Source organism: Armigeres subalbatus, chromosome 2 (assembly GCF_024139115.2).
Source record: "Armigeres subalbatus isolate Guangzhou_Male chromosome 2, GZ_Asu_2, whole genome shotgun sequence".
NCBI lineage: Eukaryota > Metazoa > Arthropoda > Insecta > Diptera > Culicidae > Armigeres > Armigeres subalbatus.
In genome coordinates, this window is record NC_085140.1 from 438145112 (window position 1) to 438169838 (window position 24727).

The 24727-nt window shown below is 36.4% G+C and overlaps 1 protein-coding gene and 1 long non-coding RNA gene across 2 annotated transcripts in view; one reads left to right on the forward strand and one right to left on the reverse strand.

Moving 5' to 3' along the window:
* Window positions 1–24727, reverse strand: part of LOC134213634 (zinc finger protein 182-like) — a 123846-nt gene that overhangs the window by 48470 nt on the left and 50649 nt on the right. The window lies entirely within an intron of this gene.
* On the forward strand, window positions 14055–22567 carry LOC134218045 (uncharacterized). Its single transcript, XR_009981231.1, has 2 exons — window positions 14055–15098; window positions 20020–22567. It is a non-coding gene; the product is annotated as an uncharacterized LOC134218045 (long non-coding RNA).

The window sequence follows — 24727 nt, forward strand, 5'->3', positions numbered from 1 at the left end:
TGGATGGCCTAGCACATCCTAAAAAAATATTTTTCAACATATTTAGTCGTTTCTACATTATTGAGCACCAAAACAAACGGAATACATCAAATTTACTGTATGGTATTGCTTGGAAAAATTTGGGCCTGAAAGGGTTAAAACAATTGGACGTAACAAAGAGTACCGGTCCAGATGGTGTTCCCCCCGTATTTTTGAAAACTATAGCAGCTGAGCTCACTGCTCTTTTGTTTTGGCTTTTCAATATGTCATTAAAATCTGGAGAATTTCCTAAACCGTGGAAAACTTCCTTTCTAGTGCCGATTTTCAAGTCTGGCAAAAAATCCGACATCCGCAATTACCGTGGAATCGCTCTTCTCTCCACCATTCCAAAATTACTCGAAGCAATTGTCAATGAGAAAATATTCAACCAAATAAAAAATAGGATCACTACAAGCCAGCACGGATTCTTTAAAGGTCGGTCGACAGCTACGAACTTACTGGAATTTGTGAATTATTCTCTTGAAGCCATGGACAGAGGAAATCACGTTGAAGTTTTATATACGGATTTTAGTAAAGCGTTCGATAGAGTTGATATACCAATGCTTCTCTTTAAACTGCAAAAAATGGGAATCCAGCTGGACTCCTTAAATGGCTTGAAGCATATCTGACCAGTCGCAATCAAATAGTTAGGTCCAAAGGAAAGCAATCTGTAGCTATTCATACCACATCGGGAGTCCCGCAAGGCTCTCATTTAGGTCCGCTATTGTTTATTTTGTTTGTAAACGACTTGTCCTTCATTCTAAAACATCTAAAAGTATTGATTTACGCTGACGATATGAAACTTTTTATTGAGATCAAAGACGCTGAAGACATGAACACATTCAAACACGAGATCCAGATATTTCATAACTGGTGTATAAAAAGTTTGTTACAGCTCAATATAAAGAAATGCAACTTAATTACTATAAGCAGAAAACGAAGTATTCCAAATATGACAATCACTTTAGGTAGCCAAAGGTAACAAGATGTGATAGAGTTAGGGATCTTGGCATAATTATAGACTCTAAGCTTACGTTCATTGACCATTATAATACTATTATAAACAAAGCTAATAATATGTTAGGATTCATAAAAAGGTTTGGCTACAACTTCCACGATCCATACACTATAAAAACATTATATATTGCTTATGTCAGATCGATACTTGAATATTGCAGCATAGTTTGGTCACCTTACACAGTCACGCATGACACAAGAATTGAGTCGGTACAAAAGCAATTTTATTATATGCACTACGCAAGTTGGGGTGGACTCAACTTCCACTCCCGTCTTATAAAGCACGATGCATGCTAATTAGTATACAAACATTGAAGGAACGACGGGAATATGCGATGCTATCTTTCATTAATGATGTTATCTCGAACAAGGTCGACTCAGAGGCAATATTATCTAAATTAAATTTTTATATCCCACAAAGACCTTTGCGAAATCGAACTTTATTTGCCTGTAGTAGTCATCGTACAAACTATGCGAAATTCGGACCCATAAATCAAATGATGGCTGCTTATAATAAACATTGGAATGCTATTGATTTCAATACATCTAAGACTAAATTGAAACAATACTTGCGTACTCAGTAAATGCTTGGTGTGTATAATTTTCATATCGGATAAAAGTGTTTAGTAATTTTAAGTAACGGAGAACTATATTATAAGACTAAATCTGTATCAAACGGTCTACAAACATGATTGACGACAATAAACAATAAAACTTGTATGTATGGTAAAGGCCTTTTTTACATTTTACCGTCCAATGATTGGTTATCGTTGTTTCAGCCTTCTCCGTAGCAGTGAAGTACTAGATTAATCTGCAGGTTAGCTTAAGTTTTGAAGTGAAATAAAAAAACCAACTTAATTCACCGAGTAGTGATACTGCCTTTCTCGCATTTAGCCAAGACACCAACCTTATATGGTGCTAATATGGGTCGATGTACCAATTTCTTTATAACTTTTAAGCGCAACGGTCGACCGTTATGAAAATCAATAGTGATCAACTAGAGTTTGTCGCCCGTCGAATGCAACTTGTTGCGAGGAAATCGGTCAAGAATTACTATACGAAAAGTTGGCTAATGTTTTTCGGTTTTCGTGTGCACACACACACACACATACACACGGACAGACAGACATTTGTTCAGCTCGACGAACTGAGTCGATTGGTATATAACACTATGGGTCTCCGAGGCTTCTATAAAAAGTTCGTTTTCGGAGTGAAATGATAGCCTTTCGGTACAACTTTGTTGTACGAGAAAGGCAAAACAATTCGTGATCTTGACACCTGTTATGAAAGTAATATTTGGCAGCTGATTACAGCTGATTTTTTTCTCGTTCGGAGTGATCGAAGTAATCGAGTACATTCCCGAGCAAAGTCTGAAAACATAATGAGAGCATATAGAAAACATATTTTGATATTGATATCAAATTGAAATCATAATTTGTTTTCAAATATGAATCATCATGACTGATTACATATTTTGATCTCAATTTGCTGCTAAATTGTATGATCTGACATCAAAATGTGTACTTATTTTGTTATCGGAACCAATAACAAAATTAGTTTTCGATTTGCTCTCATCGATAGCAGAATTAGTTTTCAATTTGATGTCACAGTAAGATTTTTCTGCTATACGTTTTGTTATTTTAACCGTTAAAACGACCAAAACGATATCAAATTAAGTAATCATATTCGGCGATTTCACAACATGAAAACAAGTTATCGATTTGCTCTCAAGCTTTGCTCGGGTTGACCTGTAGAAGGACCAATCCAAAACAAACATGCAAAACCCGAATAAGACACCAAGCCGCATGGCTGGGAAAAACATTGTAAAGATCATTGTATGCAGCCAGGCAATGCTTCTAGTACTATCACGAAGTTTTCTACCAAAAAAGATCACTCAAAAGAAGTACCAAAAAAAGATCACCCGAACCAACTACCGAAGGCAAGGCACGACAACGGGAAAAGTTGAAAACCAATAAATCTTTTTGTTTATTACCTATTGGCGCTTTGATGTTGCATGAAGAAGAAGAAGCAGAAAGATGATAATCGAAAAAATCTCCACGGGAAACCATACGAAAAAGTTTTCAAAACTCTTCTCAAAAAATCTAGAAGCAATTTAATTAAAAACGGTAAGCAGTACGGGGTTGGACTTTTCTTCGACTGTGTATTAAGTGTAATATCACAAAATAAAATTTCGAATAGGAATATTGTGTTTATTATATAGTAGAAGAAAAGTCCAACCCCGTACTGCTTACCGTTTTTAATTAAATTGCTGTTAGAATTTTTGAGAAGAGTTTTAAAAACTTCTTCGTATAGTTTCCTGTGGAGATTTTTTCGATTATCATCTTTCTGCTTCTTCTTTTTCATGCAACATCAAAGCGCCAATCGCTTGCTCAACCAGACGCGTCTTGTCACCGTGAACCAAACGTCGATAGCTCAATATTGCACCCGAAAAGGGAGCCAAACGCCACAGAGCACGATGCAGGATGATCGTCGGCATAAGGAAAACAAAAAGGTCGTAAAATCCTCACCAGTACACCGAGCGAGGCCGGTATAACCCAAAAAGTCCAGACATTAGTGCTGTCCAATGAGAGCTTGAAGTAGCTCGAAGTCTCTCCCTGTCCTGCTCATGCCCATTTGTTGACAAAAAAGAACGAGCAGCACGGGAACAACTTCGAGCTACTTCGAGCTGCTCATTGGACAGCATTATTGTGTGCATCTTGTAGCATATTATCTGTAGCATATCAACTTATTTTACAAAAAGGCGAAAAACATTCACTTATTGTACATCAGTACATCTTCAACAAATCATTCCTACATGGCGACAGTTGACACGCGGACCAAAAAGCATAAAAAGAGTGATTCCTCGAATTGAAGTGACCTAGTGTATCTCGCGATACTTCGAGATTCTCGCCAACACTCTGATTTTTTCTGTGAAGTTAAAGTGCAATAGGAAGTAGCAAGTCAAAATCCCCACAATACTCAGGTGATTCTCAGGTACAAGTCCTGAATCAGCTGGAAGTACACGAAAGTTATCATGTACAGCAAAATATAAAACTAAATATTATCTTAGTTCTAATGACCATACAAATAATCATAACGCTGTATAGGTTCTACAAAGAAAATGCGAGAAAACAAGCATTCAAGGTAGCAAAGTCAATTGCCGATCTAACAAATGCTTAAGTGTAAACGTTTATTTGTATGCTCCACACGTTGGAAGTCGTTGAAAAGTGCACAAACAGCTAGCCGGTTTGAACAGAAACCACTATAGTAATTTTAGAATGTGACCAATATTTTGTTTGTGTTGTTGTTTCAAGTAACAGTGTCAAAAAGTAGTGCTTAAATTATATGAACTGTAAAGTTTATTCAACTTGAACGAAACATGAACGATTATTATCAATATTTAAAGAAAGCAATTAACACTACTTTAAAGGAACATACGTTACGTTCAAAATTAAAACAAGCTGAAACTTTATTGAAAACTTTAGAGTTAAAATTTATCGAGAATATAGACAGAATATCCCAAGATGAAGCGAATTTATTGATAAATAGTGCTAATAAATATTATAAAACATTAAAACTTGAATTACAAAAACTTCATTCAATAAAAAATCAAAAAGCCACGATCAGTCATTGTAGGATAGCAAAAAATAAATCTAGCAACATGCCTAATGAAAACAATATTGCTGTTTCTGCTTTTGATGTAAAGCAAGCTACGGCGTTAGTGCAGCCGTACGATGGGACAGTGGCTGGTTTAGAATCCTTCATCGATTCGGTGATTTTTTTGTAAGACCTTATTCATGCTGATTATATTGCTTGTAACCGATCGTTTGAAGGTTACAATATAATCTTGGTTTTCGTGCATGCTAATTTGATTTTGTCGTTTTTTTTTTGTTGTTTTACTTAATTATTATATTTATTTATTTTTTGTTATTGTTAAATAAAAATAAAATAAATTATGTACAATAAATTTTCATTAACCAACAACCAAATATAACTCCAAGTGAGTTTTGTTAGATTAATATTTTATCCATGAAAAAAACAACAGGAATCTGACCTTAAGATGAATCCAAACATCGATTTATTCGGGGGAGAGTTTGAGCAGGAGTATCCTTGGTTGGAACAGTTAGACTCCGAATCTGGAGTCTTATTGGATCAATTGTCTGATCTCTTCGATTATCCCGTTGTTACAGATCCCGGTGCCAGGTTCTTAAACCAAAAAGATTATACCCTAAATTCACCTTTAATCGAGGAGGAGATCCGTGAATTTTCACATTTTCTTCTCAAAAGACCTTATTCCGAATTCTTCAGAAATAAAAAGCTCTGGAAGAAAAGAGAACTAATGTATAGAACGTATAGGGTGGCTCAAAAAACACTTTTTCGAATTTTTTGATGGGCCGCCCTCTTATTCTGTTCTATTTGTTGCCCTGATGCTCTGGACAAAATTTCAGCTAAATCGGTCAACGTTTGGGCGGTGCTAAACTCGTTGGAAGTTTATATGGAAAAATGTATGCAGAAACATCCAAAAACAGTGATTTGCAGTTGGACGGCACAATTTACAATCAAGAACAATGATACTCATTCAGTTCTTGTAGAATAAAATACAGAATGTTATGCTGAAAACCGCGAGAAGATTAGAGTTTATTAGGCAAAGATATTAGCATTTTACTGGAGTGTTGTAGGGGTGAATTTATTTCTTTTCAAAGGTAAAAGAAACGAAATTTGCTCAAACCCCACTTCAGAGAAATGCTAATAACTTAGCCGGGCAAACTCTAATCTTCTCGCGGTTTTCTGCATAACATTCAGTATTAAATTCTTCAAGATCTGAATGAGTATCATAGTTCTTCTTCGTTCGTTGTTCCGTCCAACTGCAAATCACTGTTTTTGGATGTTTCTGCATACATTTTTCCATATAAACTTCCAATGAGTTTAGCACCGCCTAAACATTGACCGATTTGGCTGAAATTTTGTCCAGAGCATCAGGGCATCAAATAGAACAGACCCATCAAAAAAATTGAAAAAAGTTTTTCCCATACTAATTTGAGCCACCCTAGTATACATCTGATCATGGGGGTTTAAACTTGCTGTGGCTGTGGGATAATTAATTTCCTAAACATATTGCGCTGCGCCGTACGACCAAATAAGTTAGCTACAGCTATAAGAAAATCAAATGAAAGATAAGACAAAAAAACGCATAATGTCTGTAACGAAAGGACCATAAAGGAAGTAAGAACACGCCCACGCACGACAAGTGCATATATGTAATCAATCCTTCTTTGTCCATCATTAGGGAGATAATTTCCACTTACAAGAAAATAATCTAATTAGACTAGTAGACTCCACCCTCAACGGAGACTTATTGAAACTTTCTAGAATTAGGAAAAGGAGTGAGTGAAACGAGGTTAATGCGTTGCAATGATAAAGTATGTTTCCATATAAAATCATAAAGGATTGAGAAAGAACGAAATGTTAATAATAGACTTCTCCGAGTTAGAAAAGGATAAACTGACAACACTGACAACACAGCCATAATTCAGATCTAGTATAACAATCCATCGCTAATGTAACATGTAGATTTAAGATAACTATTGTAAAGAAAATCGAAATAAATAACTTCTAAGCTGACTCCAAGAGTTCTTATTTTTGACTCACCCTGGTGCGGATCGGCAAAAGTTTCAATCAAGCCTTGTAAAAGGTTTCTTCCTTAAAACGAAGAAATAAGTAGCAATTACATGAGAAAACTGCAGAATAAGGCGAAATGTCTCTTCCTTAAAAAGAAGAAATAAGTAACCTCTATTTCTGCCAATAAAGAGCTAAGCGAAAGGTCTCTCCTAATCGGAGAAATAAGTAGCTTACGCTTTTAACTGTAATATTACTCTTTTGAGAGTAACATTTGGTGGCTCCAGAGAGGAAATAGTGAAAACTATTTCTTAAAAGAACTCTTGGATCAGCGAACTGAGTAGTGTTTCGCGAAATCGTAACGTCGAACGAAAGCGCGACGCGAACAAAAGTGAAGTTCAGTATAGAGAAGCTCGGCCGTAAGTGCCAGATCGGCCGTAAGTGCCAGTATAGTATAGTTCGGCCGTAAGGGCCAGATAAGAACTGTCATTTAGTGATTTGTGAAGAAGCTCGGCCGTAAGTGCCAGATCGGCCGTAAGTGCCAGTATAGTTCGGCCGTAAGGGCCAGATAAGAACTGTCGTTTAGTGATTTGTGAAGAAGCTCGGCCGTAAGTGCCAGATAAGAACTGTCGTTTAGTGATTTGTGAAGAAGCTCGACCGTGAGTGCCAGTATAGTGAAGTTCGGCCGTAAGGGCCAGATAAGAACTGACGTTTAGTGATTTGTGATGAAGCTCGGCCGTAAGTGCCAGATCGGCCGTATGTGCCCGTATAGTATAGTTCGGCCATAAGGGCCAGATAAGAACTGTCGTTTATTGATTTGTGAAGAAGCTCGGCCATAAGTGCCAGTATAATGAAGTTCGGCCGTAAGGGCCAGATAAGAACTGACGTTTAGTGATTTGTGAAGAAGCTCGACCGTAAGTGCCAGATCGGCCGTATGTGCCCGTATAGTATAGATCGGCCGTAAGGGCCAGATGAGAAATGTCGTTTAGTGATTTGTAAAGAAGCTCGGCCGTAAGTGCCAGTATAGTGAAGTTCGGCCGTAAGGGCCAGATAAGAACTGTCGTTTAGTGATTTGTGAAGAAGCTCGGCCGTAAGTGCCAGTATAGTGAAGTTCGGCCGTAAGGGCCAGATAAGAACTGTCGTTTAGTGATTTGTGATGAAGCTCGGCCGTAAGTGCCAGATCGGCCGTATGTGCCCGTATAGTATAGTTCGGCCATAAGGGCCAGATAAGAACTGTCGTTTATTGATTTGTGAAGAAGCTCGGCCATAAGTGCCAGTATAATGAAGTTCGGCCGTAAGGGCCAGATAAGAACTGACGTTTAGTGATTTGTGAAGAAGCTCGACCGTAAGTGCCAGATCGGCCGTATGTGCCCGTATAGTATAGATCGGCCGTAAGGGCCAGATGAGAAATGTCGTTTAGTTTGTAAAGAAGCTCGGCCGTAAGTGCCAGTATAGTGAAGTTCGGCCGTAAGGGCCAGATAAGAACTGTCGTTTAGTGATTTGTGAAGAAGCTCGGCCGTAAGCGCCAGTATAGTTCGGCCGTAAGGGCTAGATGAGAACTGACGTTTAACAGTGCAAAAGTTAATCACCCTATATACGGGCTCCGGAACACACCTGTATAATGAGCACATTGGAGAAAGAAATTAACTACATGATAGAGTACTTCAACGAAATTGACCAGCGAGTGAATATTGCAAAACAATCGCAAGAATACCAAAGGTGGATGTTGCAACCCTTACCTGTTGGAGTACTAAGTGAATCAAGGATAATTCCTGTCACTCTGTGGCCTGGAACCCATCGTGCGAGGATCTTTCAACAAAGGATAACGAAATTTAAACCCCTTCGCTGGACTAGAAGGTGAACGACCAAATAGTGATAACGGGACTAATTTCATAGGCGCTGCTAACGAGATGAAAAAGATCAAGTATAGATTAGCATCGGAAGGGATTCAGTGGCATTTTAACCCTCCAGCCTCTCCTCACTTCGGCGGTGCTTGGGAACGATTAGTGCAGGAGGCAAAAAGTCTCCTACCAAGTCAACCAATGCCGGAGCACACATTTCGCTCCTTATTGACGGAAGTGGAAAATCTAATAAATAGCAGACCGCTTACGTCGATTTCGTTAGATGCAACGGATGATGAACCTTTAACTCCAAATCATTTTCTAATAGGATGTGCGGGAGAAGCAGAGCCGTCGTTAAATGACATATCAAAAACAGAGGCCACGAGACAGCAATGGAAGAAAGCTCAGTATATGGCGAAAAATTACTGGGATAGATGGCTACATGAATATATTCCCACACAAGCTAAAAGGCACAAATGGACGGAAGCCGTAAAAAATGTAAAAGAAGGCGATATCGTAATGATTGCTGACGATGAGCAAAGGGCAAAGTGGAAAAAGGGAATAATAATAAAAACACATGTCGCCAAAGACGGATTTATTAGATCGGCCGTCGTAAAAACGTCTACTGGAGAATATACACGCCCAGTAGTTAAATTAGCAGTATTAGACGTTATAGGTGAATCAGCGTCCAGTGATTCTGTACGTCAAAAAGAATAAACAAATCAAACGGATTTTAATCAAGAACATAAGGAAGATGATCAAGACCATTCTATGGAGTGTTGAAAGAAGTGAACGCGAAAATCCATGCAGATCCCAATCGTAAAAGGAAACGTAAAGCAAAATCCAAAGGGACAGGAGATCAAACAATCACGGTAATAAAAAAAAATAAGGCGCAGGCCAGTGTAGCATAAAAGCTTACCCAAATTCGAAATAGTTTCAAATTGTATCATTATCTTCAAGAGCGCTAAAAACATGAAACAAACCAAGCGTTTCCCATGCACAAATTGTTAGCCTTTCCCACAGTCAGAAAATACTTGTTTCTCATGATTTGAACTATCGATGCCATATGCATAAAGTGCAACACGCAAACATAATCACTTCATAATAATTAATAGTCATCTTTTCCATAAAGCACTTGAGGCAATGACCCATGTCATTGGCACCTTAAAGATTAGTCAAACTGGCTAACTCCAAGCTCCTCCCTCAACAAATATTTGTACGATTCGATGTAACAATTTTTGAAATTAATAAAATCATTCTAAGTTCAACTCTCAAACAAGAAACATGTTTAACTAACTTGTTTACATGGCAGACCGCGACGTGCTAACCTACAGCCTTCTCCAAAAAGTGCAATTAATGGTGATTAAGTGTTGTGTAACGTAACAGTGATCAAACATCTAACACTCCGGGAAAAATGATAAAGAAAATACGGTCGTGGCCCTGATAAGTGAGATTGATAACTGTTTACAGTTATTACATCAAGAAGTCTCAAAAAAAAAATGTGGTTTGAAAAACAAAAATTAGTGACTGTTAGTGCGATCCTGTAGTACAATACTGAAAAGCAAAGTTCTATTATCGAAAAAGTGCGATAAAAAAAAAGCTGCAAGTGAAAAGTGATAATTGAAAAACGATGGGGTGGTTTAGCAGCGATGAAATCATCACTGCCACCTCCAGTAGCAGCAGCACAGGCGAGGATAAATTTGTGGCAGGTGCGCTCTGCATCATTGCTATTTTGTTAGTGCTTATTGTGATTTGCAAGCTGTTTTACATTTTTTACGAACATCTTATGAGAAACACAGCGCAAACTGAGGCAAGGCTTCAAGTGCTAGCGCAATCAGCAGTTTAAATCGGACTCGGTGGACGTACTGAGCATAATCACGGACTCGGTGGACGTACTGAGCATAATCACGGACTCGGTGGACACATTTCAAACTTGGTGAACGTACTGGGTGTGAAGCATCGACAAGATAAGTAAACTTTAGGAATAAGATTCAAATATCACGTTATATAAATTATCTACATACATCATTTTTTTATATATCATAGTCATGGACAAAGATTGGGAAAGCTTTTTGGAATTGTTAAAAGCTGTTAGTTTAGGGAAAGGAACAGGAATTTTTGCACCTGATTCCGAGTCAAAAGTTAAAGATCCCAAGTCATGGGAAGAAATGTTGGAAAGGTTAGATGAATTACCAGGTGATGAGCCATCTACTTGGCATATAATACAAAAAGCGTAATCTAAATGTAAAAATTGATTTAAAATTTATCTTTTTTTTAGAAACTGGATATTTGTCCAATGTCTGAAAAAGCTGAATATTTATTGAAACAACTAAATAACATTTTAATAACTTTGAAAAAATCAATTAATAATAAAATTAAGCTCAAAACGTTGATCGACAAAAGACAATCGGCTAGGGATCTTAATAGTAAAATCGAAATTTTATTACTCGAATCTTCTCTATCAGACACTCAACTGAGTGTATTCGTAAAATTATCAAAAAATACATTATCTCAAATTGAAAAAATAATTAATCAAAAATTATCTGAAACTCCAAAACCACCAATACGTTTTAAAACAGTTGTCAAAATTTTAATTTGGTTAAAAATTAACAATTGGCCCTAATCCCTACCTATGATGGTAGTCCAGGGGGTGTTAAATCATTCACCGATGCTATCAGTTTTGTGGAGACAATAGAGACAATGGCAAGGCTAGAGACCTTTTCACAGCAACTCCAACCACTTATAAGGACATTAAAGATAAAATTACTGCAAATTGTGGTGAGAAAATTAGCTCAGATTTAGCTTTAGCTAATCTGAAAAATATTAAATCACGCAAGGGGCAAGATACATGCCAATTTACTAAGGAAATTGACAACCTTACTGATAAAGTTAAGCAAGCCTTTATCAGAGAGCAGGTACCTCAACAGGTAGCCTCAAATTTGGCAAACAAAGCAGCGATAAATTCTCTTATTGCTGCCTCTCAGAAACAAGAGACAAAAATGCTATTGAAAGTCGGAAAGTTCGCTTCTCTCTCTGAAGCATTGAACATCGTTGTTGAAAATGAGAATTTCAACAACGAATCATCCGCATCAATGTTACATTTTAAGAAAAATTTTCAGCAACACAATAAGTTTAATTACCAACATCGATTTAATGGCAACACAAGAGGAAATTTCAGAAATTTCCGAGGATCACATCAACGTGCATCACATCACACAAGATTAAACCAACAGCCACCAAATAGATATCCCAAGTTCAATCACCAACAGTACCCACGGCAGCAAAATTGGAATCCTCCTGGAAACAGGAGAATATTCCAATTGAATGGGGCATATGGTGCAATGCCTCCAAATCAGTTCGCGCCGAACGGTGCAATGTCCCAACCGGTAAGCGTTATGCCGAGTAACTTGATACCGCCGCAAACGCAACAACAACAAACATCACAACATGCATCAAACAATTTTTTAGGAACACCATTTCTTCCGTCCCCGTACTCGCAATGAATTTGAACGCTTCAAATTTCATAGCGGTCAATGTGCAAATGACAAACACAAGGAATACCTTCATTATAGATTGTGGCGCGGATATCTCTATTTTTAAAGTAAGTAAATTGAAGCCAAATTATTTAATAAATACGGCAGAAAAAATCAATCTAACTGGTATCACCGATGACAAAATCGAAACCATCGCGTCAGCAGAAACTGACCTATACTTTGAAGGTGGACTGTGCATTAAGCACAAATTTCACCTCGTGAAAGATGAATTCCCTATTATGACTGACGGCATATGGACTTAACCAGCTATAGATAATATTGCCTGGCGTTTTCTGTGGAAATACCATCATATCAGCTAATAATCCTTATGTTAAATTTATCAACACAACTGAAAACCCTGTATATATATCGCATTCGCAATTTCACCCTACAATCACATCACTTTTTGATTATCATATTATGAAAATTAATATTAATAATCTGCTCAAACAATAGAGGTAATAAACTATAGAGGACGCTTGTCGCTGTCGTCACTGGCGAAACATCTTTTGCTGGCGAGGATAGGGAACTAAATGTCAACAAAGGAAAAATCAGAACGTTTTGACAGATAGGTACCCAACATGTTTGGGGACGATAACAAAAGGAACCGCAGCGACAATCGTCCTCTATAGTTTATTACCTCTATTGCTCAAACTGATGAAATTCAGAGACAAGTTGATAAAATGCTGAATGATAAAATTATTGAACATTCAGTATCTCCATATAACTCTCCAATTTTATTGGTACCAAAGAAATCCGATACCAATGACAAAAAATGGCGTTTAGTTGTGGATTTCAGACAACTAAATAAGAAAATTCTTGCTGATAACACAGAGAAACAGACGTCTCACTTAGAACAAAATGCAATCAAAATCATCGTCACGAAAACATCATCCCCCAATGCTAAAATCACTGTATGGTCAAGCGGCAACCAGATGGCGGTAGTGCGCAAACGTCAAACACAAGCCAAATCGATGGAAGCGCCATCGGTGGCCGATTGACCACCTACATAAAAATAAATTAACCGTTAAAAAGGTGAACGATGGAACATGTGCTGAGTGAGACGTCTGTTTCTCTGTGCTGATAAGTTTCCTCTGCCCAGAATTGATACAATACTAGATCAACTGGGTAGAGCCAAATATTTTTCCACATTGGATTTGATGTCTGGTTTTCATCAAATTCCTCTTGACGAGAACTCAAAAAATTTTACTGCATTTTCCACACAGTCAGGACATTATCAGTTTACGCGTTTACCATTTGGATTGAATATAAGTCCAAATAGTTTTCAGCGTATGATGACTATTGCCATGGCTGGATTAACTCCCGAACTAGCTTTCATCTACATCGACGATATCATTGTGATTGGTTGTTCAGTCAATCATCATTTAATGAATCTTGCAAGGGTTTTTGACAGATTGAGACACTATAACCTAAAACTCAATCTAAGTAAATGCAAATTTTTTCAATCTGAAGTTACTTATCTAGGTCACAAGATAACCGATAAAGGTATACTACCTGATCCTTCTAAATTTGACACAATTAAAAATTATCCAGTTCCATCTAATGCTGATGAAACTAGACGATTTGTGGCTTTTTGCAATTATTACAGGAAATTTGTTCCTAACTTTGCTAAAATTGCTAGTCCTTTAAATAATTTACTCAAGAAAAATGCAAAATTCACTTGGACAAATGAATGTCAACATTCATTTGATATGTTACGTAAAAAAAGATATTGCTTGTGGAGCAGGACGGCTTTTGCAGGAAGTTTTGACAACGGTGACTTACCAATTGCTTTTGCAAGCAAAACCTTTACGAAAGGCGAAAAGAATAAACCAGTAATTCTGAAAGAGTTGACAGCAATTCATTGGGCTGTTAACCATTTTAAACCCTATTTATATGGTAAAAAGTTCATTGTAAGAACAGACCATAGACCGTTAGTTTTCTTATTTGGAATGAAAAATCCAAATTCTAAACTAACAAATATGCGTTTAGATTTGGAAGAATTTGACTTTGTCGTAGAGTACATACAAGTGTGGCGAGCTCCTTTCCATTCCCACGCTTCATACAAACAATGTCATAAATTCACTTTTATTGCATCCTACATGCCCGCACTTATCGGTTCTATCCTTCCAGGAGAGAACCCGATTAGAACATTAAATAAAAGGACATATAAACGATGCGTGGGAACGTAAACGCGAAAGCCAAACCATAGAAGAATGCGTGAGAACTGCAGCTCACGCAGGATAGCACATACAGACATATTACATATGTCTGTTCCTTTTTATGTAATCTGAAGTGCCTTCTATGTAGGAGGGTTGCTTATGCGTGTGTATGAGCAACCCAAGTAGGGTAATGATAAGTTAGATTTTAGAAAATAAACCAGTCTACAATAACGATTCAAAAGGAGCAGTTCGTCAATTGAAAGAAACTCCTACATTGGTGGCAGCGGAAAAGTACTTTAGTGGTACAGGCAATTTTATTTTAGTTTGCAAAAAATAGTGAAACATTAGAAAATAGTGTGTTATTTTTGACGTGGCTGCATGAATAGTAACAGGTCTTGACAGAAGTCGAAAACGTGAAGTGATTAAACGTCTCAGCGACTACTGTGGAAAAAGACGCAGCTTATCATTTAAGTTGGAGAAGGCTGATATCTTGGAAAAGATAGTTAAGCACCTTGAAAATCTGTCAATGCTGGTGTTGAATCCAAGGCGCGCAGCTTTCATCAGTTCAGCCACACCCAGGCATATGTCAACATCTGTATACGATCGAATGGCAACCAACCGTTGGTGTAGCAGCTGAATGCGGAATAGAATTCTCCAGCCCATATTGGAATCAAAAAACAACGTCAACGTACCAGACACCGAGCTAAGTTAAAACAAGTGACCAAGTTTTGGAACCAGTGGCCAAGTTGAAGGCAAGTGAAAAAAAAGCCAAGGAGATTACGTTGAAAGTGCTGAGGACAGCAAACCATCGAAGCCCTGCAGAGGAACAACATAGTCACCCTGAGAAGAGAAACAGCGAAGCCACCCCAGTTCGAGACAACCTTGGACAACGTTGATTTAACGAACAGCAGGTTAGATAACATTTTTTTTCTTTTCTGATGTTTTATAAGAGTAGGGAAAATTTTTTTCTAAGATTAGTTATATACTAGGGTTCGCTAGGATAGAAGCTATTTCCGTTTTTTTTAAACAGTTTTCTTTAGAGGACTAATTTGTACATGTCTAACAACTTGTCTTTGAGATCTAGAGATATACAGAGACAAGTTGTAGAGCAGGAATTGTTAATTCAGGAGAACGATTCCGCCTCTTCTTTAAACGATTCAAAATATAAAAGTTTTGAAATGTCGTTTGATCGCAATTTTGCGTTTAGCGTTATTCCCGAATTAAAAGGGAAAAGCAATATTGAAGTATTCATCAATCAATGCGATGCCATTTATGAAGAATTTGGTGAAGAAGACTGCGAAGCAAGCCTCATGGCTATAATTCGCAGGAAAATATCAAATAATGTTTGGTTAGCTTGCAAGGATTGTACAAAGTACAATGAGTTGAAAGATCGTTTGCTAAACAAATTTTGTGATGATACACCATTAAGTGCTATGATGAACAAATTGGTATTGCTTTCGCAATATCATTCTGAAGATATAAAGTCGTATGCTGATAGAGCATCCGATATTTATGATCGTTTAATGTTGTTAAGCGAAACCTTTTTGAAGAAAGCGCCAGTAGACTCACGGGATGATAAACCCGTTAAACTTATTTATCAAAAATTGTTATTGGACTATTGGGTGAAAGGTATAAGGGATACAAATTTAAGACAAGTTGTATTATCCCATAATGCACCTGATTTTCCTTCTGCATCTAAATATGCAAAAGATATAGAAGTTGTGTTTCGAACATACAATTCAAATAACGCAACTGATAGTTTTTCTAAAAATATTGCAGAAAATAATACAATTAAAAAGTTATTGATCCTCAAAAATCTTTATCTTGTGGCAATAATAACAGTAAATTAAAGAATGACAATCAGTATCCCGAAAAGAAATCAAATTTTACAAGTAAAGCTGGTTCTTCTGGGCAAAAACCTAATTTGAAATGTAATTTCTGCGGTAAGCAAGGACACGTGGAATCCAAGTGCCGTAAAAAACAGCCTCAGCAGGTCAACATATTGCAGTCAAAAAACGACACTCCTTCGGAGAAAATTCCTCCGGATATGCTGATCAACGAATTGGTGAAAGCTTTAAATTTGCGGTAATACCTTTTGAAACGCAATGGTTGACAAATAGGCCAATAGTGTCTATTAAAGTCAACGAATACAAAAGGCGTCCGTTGAAATTTCTTTTGGATCCAGGTGCAGAAGTATCTCTTGTTAAAATTAATGCAATGGATTTTGACGTTAAAGCTAACCCAAATGATGTAATCTCGCTTCATGGAGTTACAAGGGAAAGAAATTCTACAGTTGGATCCGTGCAACTTAATTTAAAATTTGATTGTTTTTCAATCATGCATAAAACATACTTGGTGCGTGATTCATTTCCAATTCCATGTGACGGGTTACTAGGTAGTGATTTCTTTAGTGAATTTTCCGGTGAATTGTCGTTTAAAAATAAACACTTGAAAGTTATTAAAATATTCAAAAGTTTTCGAATATCGCTACTCTTAGAGCAGCAAATGTTATTACAATTCCTCCCAGAACCGAAATAATTCAAAAATTTTTGTTCCTGCTGATAGTGATATAATTTATCATTCGAAGCAATTAAAAACAATGTTTATATAGGCAACTGCATTTGCAGACCAGTCAATAATTTTGTTCATATCCCAGTGATCAACGGCAATGATGAATCCGTAGAAATTGATTTCAACGACGTTATTTATGATTCAGTATCAGATTTTTCCATTATGTCAATGGACCAAGACAAACCAAAGAACCGAATAAATGAAATCCTCAAGGACCTTAATTTTGACCATATGAATTTTGAAGAAAAAAGATCTGTTATCGATATTATAGAACACTATAATGATGTGTTTTATGTTGATGGTGACAAGTTATCACACACTAAGGTAGCAACTCACAAAATTAATACGTCTGTAGATAAACCAATTTTCTCCAGGCAATACAGAGTTCCCACAATACATAAAAATGTAATTACCGAGCATGTTGATAAAATGCTGAAAGAAAACATAATTCAAGAAAGTGCTTCCCCTGGAACTCGCCACTTATTGTGGTACCCAAGAAAGCAGATTCCAATGGTCATAAAAGATGGAGAGTAGTTGTTGATTTCCGAAAAATTAACGACATTACTTTAAGCGATGCTTATCCTTTGCCACTTATAACTGACATACTAGATCAACTGGGAAGATCTAGATATTTTCAACATTGGATTTAGCAAGTGGTTTCCATCAAATTAAAATGGATCCCAAGGATAGGGAAAAACAGCTTTTCGACACCATATGGTCATTATGAATTTTTGCGTATGCCATTTGGACTAAAAACGCACCCGCAACATTTCAACGATTAATGAACACGGTGTTATTAGGACTCCAAGGGTATAAATGTTTCATTTACATGGATGATATTGTAGTATATGGTGAAAATCTGGAGTCACATAATTCAAAACTAGTTGAAATATTAGCACGCCTTCGACTGCATGGTCTGAAATTACAACCCTCTAAATGCAACTTTCTGTGCAAAGAAATAGTCTTCTTAGGACACAAAATAACTTCTGAAGGTATTAAACCCGACGACGAAAAAATTCGAGCTGTGAAAGAATTTCCAGTTCCGAAAAATCACAAAGATGTAAAATCTTTTTTGGGTTTATTGAGTTATTACAGGAAATTTATTTCCAACTTGTCCAATTTAGCCGAACCCATAAACAGGCTTCTTAAAAAAGGTCAAAAATTCGAATGGTCGGTAAAATGTCAACAATCCTTCGACGAGTTGAAGTCGTTGTTGATGTCATCCCCAATTTTACAGTATCCAGATTTTTCAAAGAAATTTGTTATCACTACGGATGCTAGCAACGTTGCTATTGGAGCAGTATTATCGAACGAGGATAAAAATCTACCCATAGCATATGCTAGTAGAATATTAAATGCTGCTGAAAGGCGTTATTCTACTGTAGAACGGGAGTTACTAGCCATAGTTTGGGCCATCAAACATTTTAAACCATATATTTACGGTCGCGAGTTTCTAGTACATTCGGACCACAAACCTCTAGTATATTTGTTCAACTTGACGAATTCCTCTGATCGTTTGATGAGATGGAGACTATTATTAGAGGAGTACGACTTTAAAGTCGTATATAAGCCAGGCAAACAAAACGTCGTGGCAGATGCGCTTAGTCGCATAGAGCTCACCAACATTGAAAGTGCGAGCTCAATTGTTGATGAAATCGACCAAGAAATTCGCGCGCAAAAGAAAAAACTGGTCAAAAGAATCAACATTATCACAAGACTGCAATCAAAACAAATTGCAGACAGTGCGCAAAGTCATACGGATCCAATGATTGCGCAAGACTTCAAGGTTTTGAAACCTTAAAAACCCAGCACAAAATAAAAATGTGCACGACAAATCCGAAAAAAGGTTCAAAATGCATTAAGGTGACGATCTTATCAGCACAACTGGACCCTAAATTGGATTATGATTTTGACAAGGCTGTCTTTGAATCAGAAAATATTTCTGAGTATGGTTATGCAAAGTCAATCAAGATGCATTTTGTTGTTTGTAAAGATTTACAGCAACATAAAGTTTGTAAATATAGATTGTATAAAAATTTAATGCGTCTGAAAGATAATTTGTGTAATTTTAGAAACCGGACTATTAATTTTAAATTTGTTTTGTCTGCCGGCGACGAAATAAATTGGCTACAATTAAAGTTTATGGTTTCTCATATATTTTCTGATGTCAGCTGCAAGCTTTGTTTTAGTAATAATTTTATAAAAAACATATCATCTACCAACGAAATCAACAAAATATTGCATGAATTCCATGATGCACCATTAGGGGGACATACTGGAATTGAAAGAATGCTAAAGCGTATATCTGAACGTTATACATGGCCGAATATGAAGGAAACCATAAAGGAATATGTTTCAAAATGCGATAATTGCCAAAAGAATAAAATTCTTAAAATAAACAAAATGCCTATGAAAATTACCACAACATCAGAAAAACCATTTGAGAAAGTTTATCTTGATATAGTAGGCCCATTACCGAAAACTATCAATGGAAATAGTTACATATTAACTATTCAAGATGACCTATCCAAATTTTTTCATCAACTTGTAAAGCTTTTCTTGAAGGTGGTATTTGTATTTTTGGAATACCGAAAGAACTAGTTACAGATCGAGGAACGAACTTTATTAGCAAACTGTTTCAAGAGCTTTGTAAGTTATTAAAAATAAAACAAATTCAAACATCTGCTTATCACCCACAAAGTAATGGTGCACTCGAGAGGTGTCATCGTACATTGAAAGAGTATTTGCGTTCGTATGTAAACGAGAGTCTGAACAACTGGGATGAATATCTTAGTCAATTTTCATTTACTTATAATACAACGCCACATTCATCAACGGGTTCACCCACACGAGTTAGTTTACGGCCACAAGGCAGAATTGCCATCAGCCTTTGTTACGTCGCAAAATGAGCATACAAGTTATTTTCAATACTTGAAAGACCTTCGTTCTAAAATGCACTCAATCCACAAAATTGCAATACATAATCTGAGAAAGGCAAAAACAACTCGTAAAGACAAATATGATGAATCATCCAACAATTGGATCCCATTATGGGGCGATAAAGTATTATTGTTGAATATTACAACTGGGGTTGGCCAAAAGCTTCAAACATTGTGGAATGGACCACACGAAGTTGTCGCAATAAATTCTCCTGAAACAACAACTATAAAATTATGTAACAGTAACAAAAGAATGACTGTACATAACAATAGATTAAAACAATATACAGAATAATTTTTTTTTCTCTCTTTTCTTTTTCAGGAATGAAACTCTATATTATTCTACAATTGTTTGTGTCAACTCTAGCCCTATTACCTATTGAAAATATTCCATTATACAATCATGGAATTATTTATGAAAATTTGAAAAGTGTGAAACTTGAATTGGGTCAATGGACAATAAGGTCCACTTACGACCTTCAAAAGGTCCAAATGGAATTGAAGACTATGGAAACCTTTCAAGATATGTTGTTGACTGCTTGTGGAAAATTGGATTCTGGTATGGGGATCGATTGTAAACGTATACAAACGGAACAAATAATGATATCATCTGAATTTTTTGGTTTAAGTAATATTGTAAATTCACACTGTGAAAATTACAATAAGACACTGGAAAATAGTCGTGTTAAACGTCAAATAGATTTTCTTGGTCACATTTTTAAGGAAATTACTGGTGTGATGGATCATGATGATTCACGTAGGATAGATGACGACATTAAAAACCTTCGTGCAAATGAAGACAGTTTAGTTAATCAGTTGCAAAAACAAACTATTGCAATTGACTCCATTTTTGAAATTTCGAATAAAACATTTTCGAAAGTCAATGATAAACTTAACGCTTTTAGTGCTGCTATTGATATCTATAATAAACGCAGTAAGGAGGAACTTGTTAAAAATATGGTTAGAAATCAATTCACAGAATTGATGGGAGAACTTAATATGATAGTAACTCATCTCTTCAAGAAAAGGATGTATTTCTTTCCTTATTGGCAACAGGAAATATTCCTCTCACTCCCGAAATATATGAGCCTGAAAAACTTTTAGCAGAGTTGATTAAGGTAGAAAAATTCTTCCACTTGGGTTCATGTTCCCTGTGCAGATAAATTTTAGAAATATAATGAAAATATATGGTATTAGTTCTGTTTCATCTGAAGTTGGAAACTGCCATGTTGAGGTTAGTATTAAGGTTCCTATTACCAACCGATTAACATATAAAGCTTTTAAGGGAACCAGTGTTCCTATTATGAAAAATGGTAAATTTTATGTAACATCATTTGAAAATGATGTAATTCTTAAATCAGAAAATTCCAGCTTAGGTTCAAGTTTAACATACAAGAACTACAAAATGTGTAAAATGGTGCAAGATTTTAGATTATGCTCCTCATTTCATTTACTTCAAAATTTCACATCATCTGAAGATTGTAATGTTCAAACTTTTTTGAATCTGTCGACAAATGCATGTGTTTCACAACCTTTGAATTTGAAGCACCAACTTTGGATTCAAATGGTCAATCCAAATTCATGGATTTATGCAATCCCTAATATGACAAAACTTGCCATATTTACAAACGGTAAATCAAAGGCTTTTGAACTATCTGGAATTGGTAATTTAAGAATCAATTCACCTTGTTTAATACAATCAGGAGAAATTTTTCTGCACTACTATCCTAAAGACATTAGTGTAACACAATCTGATTATTTTAAAATCGATTTTTTTCCATTCTCCAAAAGAAATTAAATTATTGGATGACAAAGTTCCTGACACACTTAAACATAGTGTCTTCACAAGTGTAAATGAAAAGGATTTTTTTAACGAGATTGTAAATCTGCAAAACTTGAATTCTAACAAAATTCAATTGCTTGATGTAACGTTAGAAAAGCATACTCTCAGTATATGGATTATTTTGCTGTGTATATTACTTGCTGTTGGAATATTTTATTTAATTTTCAAATATAGATTTCTTTTGAAAATCAAATCTTGTGGGTGGAGAAGAGCAGCGAATCGTTCTACTGATAGTCAGCTAGAAATAGAGTTCAAAAATATTCAACCTCTGATAGACAATGTACAAATTAAACAGTCTTTTAAGGATGATGATCAAATTCAACAAAAATCAACGGAAATAGATATGATTCAAGGTAGTTCCAAAAACAACAAAGTAGAAAAAAAGTCAAAATCTTGTAAAATATATATGAAAAATTAATATAATTGTACAGATTACATGTTCCTATATTATTTCTTTTTCACGAAAATTCTACGTATTGAAATAAGATAATAGTTAGATGAAAAGTGTAATAAAAACATATTTCAACTTTATGCAATATAATTATTAAAATATTTGTAACAAAGACAACATTCTTTAAAGCACTTATGAGTAAAAAAAATAATAGTAAATAAATAAATATATTTAACATATTTTTTTTTCGAAAGGGGGGAGTAATGTGGCGAGCTCCTTTCCATTCCCACGCTTCATACAAACAATGTCATAAATTCACTTTTATTGCATCCTACATGCCCGCACTTATCGGTTCTCTCCTTCCAGGAGAGAACCAGATTAGAACATTAAATAAAAGGACATATAAACGATGCGTGGGAACGTAAACGCGAAAGCCAAACCATAGAAGAATGCGTGAGAACTGCAGCTCACGCAGGATAGCACATACAGACATATTACATATGTCTGTTCCTTTTTATGTAATCTGAAGTGCCTTCTATGTAGGAGGGTTGCTTATGCGTGTGTATGAGCAACCCAAGTAGGGTAATGATAAGTTAGATTTTAGAAAATAAACCAGTCTACAATAACGATTCAAAAGGAGCAGTTCGTCAATTGAAAGAAACTCCTACAGACGCGTACCCCGATGAGATAAAAGACCTTCAGAAAAATAAACAGTTAACCACAATCGGTCCATTGTCGAAATTGATGCCGCAGCTTGATGAACACGGAGTAATGCGCTTTTGTAGCAGGCTGGAATATATCGAAACTCTTTCCAGAAAAGCAAGAAATCCTGTAATACTACCGAAACGACATCACATCACCCATTTAATCATAAACTGGTATCAGCGTATGTTTCAGCATCAAGCAGACAGATCTGTTCTAGCGGCACTTCAGCAAAAGTACCATATCGTTGGACTAAACGTGGCCTTTCAGTTTGTAAAGGCAAGATGTCAATATTGTATGAATAAGCGCGTAAGACCAATACATCCAGAAATGGCACCTCTCCCAGCATGCAGAACAAGTCCATTCATGTATCCATTCACTCACACCGGAGTGGATTATTTTGGTCCATTTGACGTAGCAGTTAATCGCTCTAAAGAAAAACGATGGGGAGCCATATTCACATGCATGTCTTCACGAGCAGTATATATCGAGCTAGCTGAAAATATGTTCACAGACGCATTCTTGCTGTGTTTTATGAATTTCCAAGGTGCTAAGGGGAGCCTTAATTCAAGCTGAGTGTTACGAATGCGACGATGTTTAATCTAAACTACAATAATTGTATCATTGATTAGCAAACAGAAGGCAACTGCTGAGGTGTCTAGAACGCTTGCTAAGATCGAAGTTAAACAAGAAGTCGAACCAGGGTTTCGAACAAACCACAGAACAAGCGTTCAATAACCTTGAAAATCTAATCAGACTACAACAAGTCCTTTATGGCGCTGCCGCAAGGAGTGTCCAACAGTTAATGATGGACTCTGATAACGTTCCGAATATTATGATTAGATTAGAGGAACACTTCGGAAGGTCTGAATTAGTATACAAAGACCTGCTGGCAGAATTAGCAAAAATAAGAAAGGAATCCAAGACGGTCGTTATCGAGATGGCAAATGCACTCGAGAATTTGGTATGCAATATTAAGATGATCGAAAAAGAAGAATATTTTTCGGATCATCGACTAGTGGAAGAAATAGTGAAGAAACTTCCATACAACATTCAAGTCAAAAGAACCGAGTATTGTCTAAACGCGCCAAACCAATTGCAAGTCCAGACACTAGATGATTTGGAAGAATGGCTAAAGCCCTATGCGATAACAGCTAGAGCCAAGATAAATACACCACTAGGTGTTCCAATCTGCCAAATTCACGATTCAGCCATCTTGGATTTTAGTATGGGAGCGCCAGCCGGTTTGTTTATGTTTTGCACCGAAAATGAATTTTTCTCACCCCCGCCTTCTTCTCGTCCATAAATTGGGCAGATTGTAACACCTAGCTGTGTATTCATCTTGGCTAGAGCTATGATGACGGAAGCAGCGCCTTTACGTCAAAAGGTTACGATTAATTACCACGAACAAAATTCTAAAAGGGTTAGTGTTAACACGTGCCCTTTATGCAAAAAATCAAGTCGGCACAAGTTCATGGATTGCTATGTATTCCAAAAAATGAAGGTTGAAGACAGAATACAAGCAGCACAGAAACAACGGCTGTGTTACGGGTGCTTGTCGTCGTCAGACCATAATTTATTCAAATGTCCAAAGGCCAAGAAATGTGGACAAGATGGTTGTGAAAGAAAACACCATCGAATGTTACATTACAAAAATCAAGAGAGAAGCATTGAAACTCAAGCGGTGAATAATCACAAGGAGGCGACTGTACCTTGTACCATTTACTACCAAATAGTACCAGTCACTCTTTATAACGGGGACAGATCTATTAAAACTTACGCATTTCTAGATCCAGGATCCTCACTTTCTTTATTAGAGGCAGAGGTGGCCAAGGAATTAAAATTAACTGGAGATCTTAAACCGCTACAATTATCATGGACGCAAGATCTAACTTCGGACCATGATAAAAGTCGTAGCGTCCAGTTAAAAGTGAGAGGCACATCTAAAAAAAGCTATATGTTAAAGGATGTAAGAACCATTCATAATTTAAAGCTACCCTCCCAAAGCATGAATTATGATGACCTAAGCCTAAAGTATCCTCATCTTAAGGGACTTCCAATTAAGAGCTTCGATGAAATTAGACCAACAATAAT